The sequence below is a fragment of the Elephantulus edwardii genome, unplaced genomic scaffold (genome assembly GCF_000299155.1).
Source record: "Elephantulus edwardii isolate Elephantulus edwardi_28Jun2011 unplaced genomic scaffold, EleEdw1.0 scaffold00028, whole genome shotgun sequence".
Classification (NCBI taxonomy): domain Eukaryota; kingdom Metazoa; phylum Chordata; class Mammalia; order Macroscelidea; family Macroscelididae; genus Elephantulus; species Elephantulus edwardii.
The window spans coordinates 2,794,690-2,802,653 of record NW_006399778.1 but is presented as its reverse complement, the minus strand read 5'-3'; positions in this window follow the sequence as shown (position 1 = coordinate 2,802,653).

Sequence of the window (7,964 nt, the reverse complement as noted above, 5' to 3'; positions counted from 1 at the left end):
AAGGAAGGAAGGAAGGAAGGAAAGATTCTTACGAGTGGACCAAAAGGCAACATCATGATGGATGGAGAGGAGATTGAAATTGTCAAGTTTCATCTTGCTCGGATCCACAATTAACACCATTGGTTGGTACCAGCAGTGAGGAAATAAGGAGATGTATTGCACTGGGAAAATCTGCAGTTGTAGACCTTTCCAAATTATTGAGGACTAATGATGTCAGTTTGAGGATTAAGGTGCATCTGATTCAGGATACAGTCTTTCCAATCACTTGCTATACATCTGAGAGCTTGACAATGAATAAGGAAGACAGAAAAAGAACTGATGCCTTTGAACCGTGGTGTTAGAGAAGAGCACTGACTATCCCACGGACGACCAACAGAACAAACAGGTATGTCTTGGAGACACGGCTGGAGTTCTCTTTGGAGGCAAAAATGATGAGGCTTCAACTCACATACTTTGAGCACGTTGCTAGGAAGGGCTATTCCTTAGAAAGGGACATGATGCTAGGAAGGGTGAAGGGTTGGCGAAGGAGAGGAAGACCCTCAAGCAGGTGGATTGACATGGTGACTGCTGCAAAGGGCTCTTGTGTGTCAGGAAGTGTGAAGATGGCACAGGATAGAACAGGGTTCACACCTTTTGCTCATAGGGTTGTTATGAGTTGTACTCAACTCGATGGTACCTAACAACTTCTCTCTTACAGGGAGCCTAGTGGCCTAGCAGTAAGAGTGCAATCCCGAAGGCACATGATTTTAATTCCACCAGCTGCTCCACAAGAGAAAGATGAGCAATCTTCTGTGCAAATCTAGGAAAACCCGCCATAGTCAGCTATGGGTTGGTTCCAACTTGATGGTATACAACAATATCACTCTTAAGCAACAAGTGATCTACTCAAACTTAATCACATATATGAAAGAATAATGAGCAACTGTCATTGTTAGGTGCCAACGTAAGTTGAATATGATTCACAGCCACACTACGAACAGATCAGAACCATACACTATTCTGCAGTATTTTCCTGATGCTTAGGTCTACTGATAGTGACACTTTGTCAATCCATCTTGTTGAGTGAGGGTCTTCTTTTATTTCTGACCTTCTACCTTTCCCAGTATAATGTCTTTTTTAAAGGACTGGCCTCTCCTGACACATAGTCAAAGTACAGAAGATGGAGTTCCACCATTCTAGCCTCCAAGGTACACCTTGGTGGCACTTCCTCCAAGATAGATTTGTTTCTTTGTTCTTTTGGCGGTCCATGTCAGTACTCTTCTCTAACACCACAAATCAAAAGCATCATCATCATCATCATAGATTCGTCTTGAGTAATTAGTCTTAAGTGGCCTCAAATTCATGCTGAGACAAACACTTTATAGAAAGTAGATAAGTTGCAACAATGAATGAATGGAAACCCAAAACCTCTGTAAATGTTTAATGAAAATTAATAAAATATAGAAAAAAAAAGGAAGTAGATAAGTAAATACTGAACACTACTTTCATTTCCTGTGTTCCCCACCCCCAAAAGATGGGGTTGAATGTCAAAGTGCAGAAAAAGCTTTTAGATGTTTTCTTTATGTTTGTGGTATTCTCATCTGTAAGCAACAAAGATGGATAGAAATGCTATTCCAAAAAGGAATATCTGTATGAACCAGGGAGTTCTGTTGGCATAGTCCATAAAGAGTTGCTCTGCTAATCCAAATGCTGGGCCTCTCTGGAAATTTGAAATCTACCGGTGATCCTGAGGGAGAAATATAGGCAATCTAATTTACAAACTCAGAAACCTAGTGGAGGGTCAGCTATGGGTTGGTTCAGATTCAAAGGTAATGAATGAAATTCAATGAAAAGGCCATATTTGATATAAGGTTAGAAGGTCTTATCTACTATGCTACCCAAAAAGGGAGTGGATCTCAGCTGCTGACTGCAGGGTGAAGAGGCAACCATCAACAAAAAATTTAAGCTTGCTAGGATTGTTGTTATGTGCTGTCAAGTCACATACCTGACCTCACTGCGAGTCACTGTCAATTAATCTCTTCAAGACTCTTCCTCTCTTACACTGACCTTTCCAAGCATGATGTCTTTCTCCAAGGACTGGTTCTTCTCTACAGCATGCCCAAAGTATGTGAGTTTTACCATCCTGGCCTCCAAAGAACACCCTAGTTTCACTTTCTCCAGGTCAGACATGTTTATTCTCTTGGCAGTCCATGGGCTATTCAGTACTCTGCTCCAACATCACAACTCAAAGGCCTTAACTCTTCTTTGGTCATCCTTAGTCACTGACCAGCTTTCAGATGCATCACAAGCAACTCAGAAGATCATGGCTTGTATCAAGTACATTTTTATCTTTAGATTGACTTTGTTGCTCTTTATTCCTCTGGAGAGGTCCTTAACAGCAGATTTTCTCAATGTGATTGTCTTGATTTCCCAACTGCTAGTGCCAAGGATGCTGATTGTAGATCCAAGTAAGATGAAATCGTTAACTTCAATCCTTTCTCTATCTACCTATTATGATGTTGCCTACTGGCCCAGTGGTGAGGATTTTTGGTGTTTTTTTTTTTTAATGATGAGATATAATAATCCATATTGAAGTCTGTAGTGCTTGATCTTCTGCAGCAAGCACTTCAAGTCGTCCTCCCTTTCTGCGAGTAAGGTTGTGTCATCTCCATAATGCAGGTTGTTGGTAAGTTGTCTTCTGATCCTGAGGCCACATTCTTCTTTATAAAGTCCAGCTTTTTCAATGATCTGTTCAGCACACAGATTGGATAGGCACAGAGAAAGGATACAATCCTGAAACATTCCTTACTTTGTTTTGAACCATACATACATACATGCTCTGTTCAGACAGCAGCAGTTTCTTGATCTAGATACAGGATTAGCAAGAGCACAATCAAGTACTCTAAGGATTCCCATTCTTCTCAATATGAGCCATAATTTGTTGTGATCCACACAAATACCTTTCCATGGTCAATAAATTGACATCCTTCTTGACAGGATGTTGTTTTCAAAGGCTCTGACAGACACGCTTGACCCCATTGCTATGGTCACTGTGTCAATCCACCTCATCTAGGGTTCTCTTCTTCCTTAGTGACCCTCTACCCTTCCAGTCATAACATCCTTCTCCAAGGACTGGTCCCCCTTGATGACATGCCTTCATAGGATAGTCTTCTTCACAATTGTTACTAAGAGGGTAAAGGGTTCCTGTCTAATAAGTAGGTCTCTTTCAAATGTCCTTCTAGACATTTCCTCCTTTCCAAATATTTTAAAGAAAGGTTAGTTTCTGCCTACTATAGGGTATTTTAAAAGTTCATTTCTTATTGCTTTCTTGTCTGTTGCAGTTAAATCAGCTCGAGTGATGATAAACATAATGGACCAGACAACCTAGGCTCAAACCCTATTCTGTCACTTCCAGTTGGGTAATCTCCGGTCAATTACTTGACTTATTTGAGTCTTAAATTTTTCATCTGGGAAGGACCTATCCGGAAGGAATATATGATTAGGTATTATATGTATGAAAACAGTCTGGGATAGGGATGTGTTGCAGAGTGTGCTGAGGAAGGTTCGGGGGTAGAAAATGTGCAACAATGAATAATTTAAAAAATCTTAATCTGTAAAACAGTATTAACAATAGTTAACCACTTCTTGGGTCTGTTCTGAGGAATAAGTGAGTTAAGCAATGGAAAGAAAAGGCTTAAAATAGTACCTGGTTCACACAAAGTAAAGAATAATTTCTTTTTGCATGTTAGATTTCTGTAGGTAGGATAGAAAAGAGATTCTTCCAAACATTTAGGGGTTTTGCCTGTATCTTTACAAGCCTAGATTTGTTCAGTCTTAGTATTAAAGTTTTGGCTTTACATTTAAGGAAGCAGACATTCAGAAGGAAGAGTCATTTGTGAACGAATACCCTTCAATCTGAAGGTGGTGAGAAGCTGGGTAGAATTATTTAAGAAGAACATAGTCTGGAAGAGTTAGCATCTATCTGATGATGATACCCTGCAGAATTCTTCTCTTTTCTCTCTACTAAAAAAAGAAATATTTTCTAGACAAAAAAATAAGCAGATTTAACTCTTAGTGGGTGACTGTGGAGCTACAGATTTTTATCAAGATTCGTCTATCTGGTCAACCTTTTGTGACTCCCCACCCCCAACATCTTTGGGGGGGGGGAATTGCCTACTTCTCTCACCCTCAAACACAAAACACACACAAACACCTCCCTGTTACTTTATTATTAGTCATACAACATTTATAGTGCAGAATTATACAAACTGCAAAGATTCCCAAAGAAATCTACGTTTGGTACTGTTATATGGTCTATAGTGTGCAGACTTTACACTAAGAGAAGAAATTAATTTAGGTTGTGACAAATTGTGTTAAAACATTAAATGTTAAAATAAAACATTAAATAAATACAAAGAGCCTAAAAGAAAGACTGTGATTAAGCTGGTTTAACTGCATTCAGCCTACTCAAACTAAATTCCCTAAGGGGGCTTCAGTTGGTTTGTTGGCCAAAATATTTTCTTCAAAGAAATTTTGTGTGTAATTGTAGTAAGCTTGTCTTCATCATCTTCATTTTTCAGCCTGCAAGAAAGTAGGGATGAAAATAACCCACCTGTTTGGTTGTGTTTTAGGAAGAGATGGACTGTGGAGAATCGAATAAAGGGGCAATCAGTTATATGGCTGTAGGAACGTTGGATAAACTGAAGTATAGAAGGTGTGTGATTGTTCCAGCCTCAGAAAAAAAGCCAGCTAGTAACACTCGCAATGAGTTATTTATCCAGCAGTGATTCAAGTAAGACTGAAAGGAAGATAATAAGATGTAATTACAGCAGTGCTGTTAGTGCCCGTTTATGGGGTCTGGCAGCAATTTGGTTGAACATCATTTTGAGAAATTTGTAATTTGGCAGTAAGAATTCTTGCCTTAAGATTTGGCACAAAATCCTTGCAGTTTAATATTGCAAAATCTGGGAAATGTTGAAATGTGGCTGCTATTGTAATTGAACTTTTTCAGACTCTTTCACATAGTTTTTCTTCAACTGGACTCTGAAACAAACACTTCTTTTTAAAAATTCATGAGGGCTTTTTTTTTTTAAACCACAAACTCAAATAGGCTTACAAGCAGATGCACTGCCTCATGACTTAAATCTTTGTGTACAGACGGGGCAGGGGGAGGAGGAAATCTATTACCTTTTAAGAACTGTTTCTTCTGTTGGTAGCCCTTTAAATATGTCCGCAACGTGCATTTTCATTTCCTCTAGCTAGAGCAAGACAACTAACTGCTTTTATTAACTAACTGCTTCCTCCAAGATTATTCTCGTTGTTTTAAAGTAGAAGAGAGGTCACTAGGTTGTAGTGTAAAGCTGGCAACTCGGGCCGAAACAAAGTTGGCCCAACGGGTTTCTTTAACTGGAAGTTTTCTGACAGAAAACTGACCAGTTCTTATATGTTTAAGCTGTGGTTCCCACGGCCCCAGAGATTGCGGCGCCCCAGACACCCCTCATGAGGTCGGGTGGGAAAGCGGGGTGCGAGGCATGGCGGACAGCAGGGGGCAGCAGCGGGAACCCGTTGTTCCCGAAGAGGGGGGGTGGGGCGGAAAGTCGCTCCCCCCAACCCCGCATTTCCGCGCTCCGCTCCCTCCCCTCCCCCCCTCGCAGCTTTTCTCTCCCCTCACCCCCAGGAGGAGGGCGGGGGCACAGTACCCTCCCCCGGGACAGGGGGCGTGTGCATCCCCTCCGCTCCCCTCCCCCCTGGCCGGGCTCTCCAGGCTCCCGGAGGCGGGAGTTTCCAGGAAGAGCGCAGAGCGCGGTCGCATCACCGAGCGCACGGAGACATCAAATAGTCCCTCAGAGCGATCTTATTAGAAGAGAATTCTAGCTGCCGAGAGCTAGCAGGGTTGGAACATCGATAAGACAGGGAGCGGATGTCCAGCTCAGATAGCTCAGGGAAGGGAGAGCAAAGCTCCCACTTTCTATTCTTGGTGAATGATGATGTGTGGGGGAGGCGGAACGAGTTCCGGCGAGTGCTGGGGCGCGCCCGGTGGAGTGAAGCGCCGTGCGGTCGTAGCGCTTACAGAGTTAAAGTGGGCGGGAAAACCCGGAGCGGACTCTCTGACACGCCCAGGACCTCTCGCCTCATTACTCGCAGGGGAGGGAAACGAAAAGAACAAGCGAGAAAAATATATCCCTTTCCCCAGCCTCCTCAATCCCTAATGAAGAAAGTGATGACAACTCGCCACCTCGAGGGGTATACTATAGGAGTCCCCCGTCCCGACAAGGCGGAGAAGGGCCGCGTGGCTCCGCCTCTTCCAACGTCCGTTCCTTCCGTGCACGGCGCGCGGTCTGGAACCCTAGCCTTCGTGCTGGAGGCGCTAGCGTGCGCTTCCCGCCCCTTTCGTAAGAGCGCTCTTCTCCTCCCTTCTCCGCGCGCCTCGGCCGGCACCTCAAAGCTTCCCCCGCACCCAGCCCTGCCTTTTCGGGGGAGGTGGCCTATCCCCGGACTAACCCCTTCACCTAGCTTGGTCCGGTCCCTTCGGAGCTTTGGTACAAACTCCGCGGCTAAGGCTCAGTTTTCACATTCCCGCCTCCGCCCTCGGTCTCCCCTCCCAACCCTGGAGCGCTTCCGGCAAACTGTCTTTTCTTGCTCCTCTTTACGCGCCACCGCCTCCTTTCCCTAACTGGGTAGCTGCTTACTTGGAGGCTGAGCCTTGGATGGCAATTCTGTATTCCTGTTTCTCCTAAAAGTAGCAGTCGCGTGCTCCATTTTACAGTTGGAGAAATTGAGGCTCCTTGAGTTGTTCCCCAAATTGAGCACTGTAACTGACAGGAGAAAGCTAAACTCCTGACTTCCTAGAATTTAAGTAACTGGAAAACCAACCCCCATATCTTTCTTTTGGGGACTCCCTCAGTCCTGCACATTAGCAGAAGCCATAAAAACAATTTCTCTCAAATTCGTTTACACAGCAATTAACTGATTTCAAAGAGCCAGTTTTAAGACTTTAGGTAATATAAAGATTTATAAAGGTGTTAGAAATTAAGCGTTGTTTAATATTTTAGATTTGTAGCTTTCTTGTTCTATTCAATATAACTCCTTGCACTTTAAAAATATTAGACAACAATCCTTTCAATTAAAACAAGAGGACCATTTAAATGGATTATTTTCCCTTTTAAAATGTTGGGTATTCTTACCTTGGTACAGTGACTCTGGTAATGGGCTCAAGTGTGCCAGGGCTAGGGATGACTCAGGATAGGACAGAGTTCAGATTTGTCGTTTATAGGGTTGCTATGAGTTGTGCTTAACTCCGGGGCACCTGACAACAATTTAGCCTAAATTTCCCCACTGCTTAACTCAGTTATTCCCAAGGTATAGTTCTGATGAAGGTTACATAACATATCAATGAGAGGCTTTGAAGAGAAGTGGTAACCATGGGGAGAACCTTTTCCATAACACAAACCTCTACAGTAGTTAACTGGGATTCAGTGAAACAGAAGACTTGTGCTAGTTTATGTGTGTTTAGAGATTCATTTATCAGATAACTTATTTAAAAAATATCATTCGAATCACAGCAAACATGAATCTTGTTTTTATTCAGGTTTGTTTTGTCTTTAGTGAAGGTCCTATCATAATATACTATATGTTGTTGAGTAGAGCAGACTCATAGCGACGCTATGAACAAAAGACCTGAAGCTTTTCTATAACTATTGTCATTTCTCAAAGTTCATAGAGTTTCCAGAGGCATGTTTAGGGAGTGCCACTCAGGCTTCCAAATGCTGTATGTAAGTATTCATATATTGTTTTTCAGTCTAATGCTTTTTAAGCATAAAAACGGGCTGAAGAACCAGTCTAGACTTGTTTAAAAACAGGTTTTTTGGTAAGGTGGACTGAAACTGTTGCATGCTAACTTTTTCTGAACACTTGTTCAGTAATTGAATGCTTTCTATATGCACAGCACTGTGTTAAGTCTTTTGTGGGATAAAAAGCTGGATAAG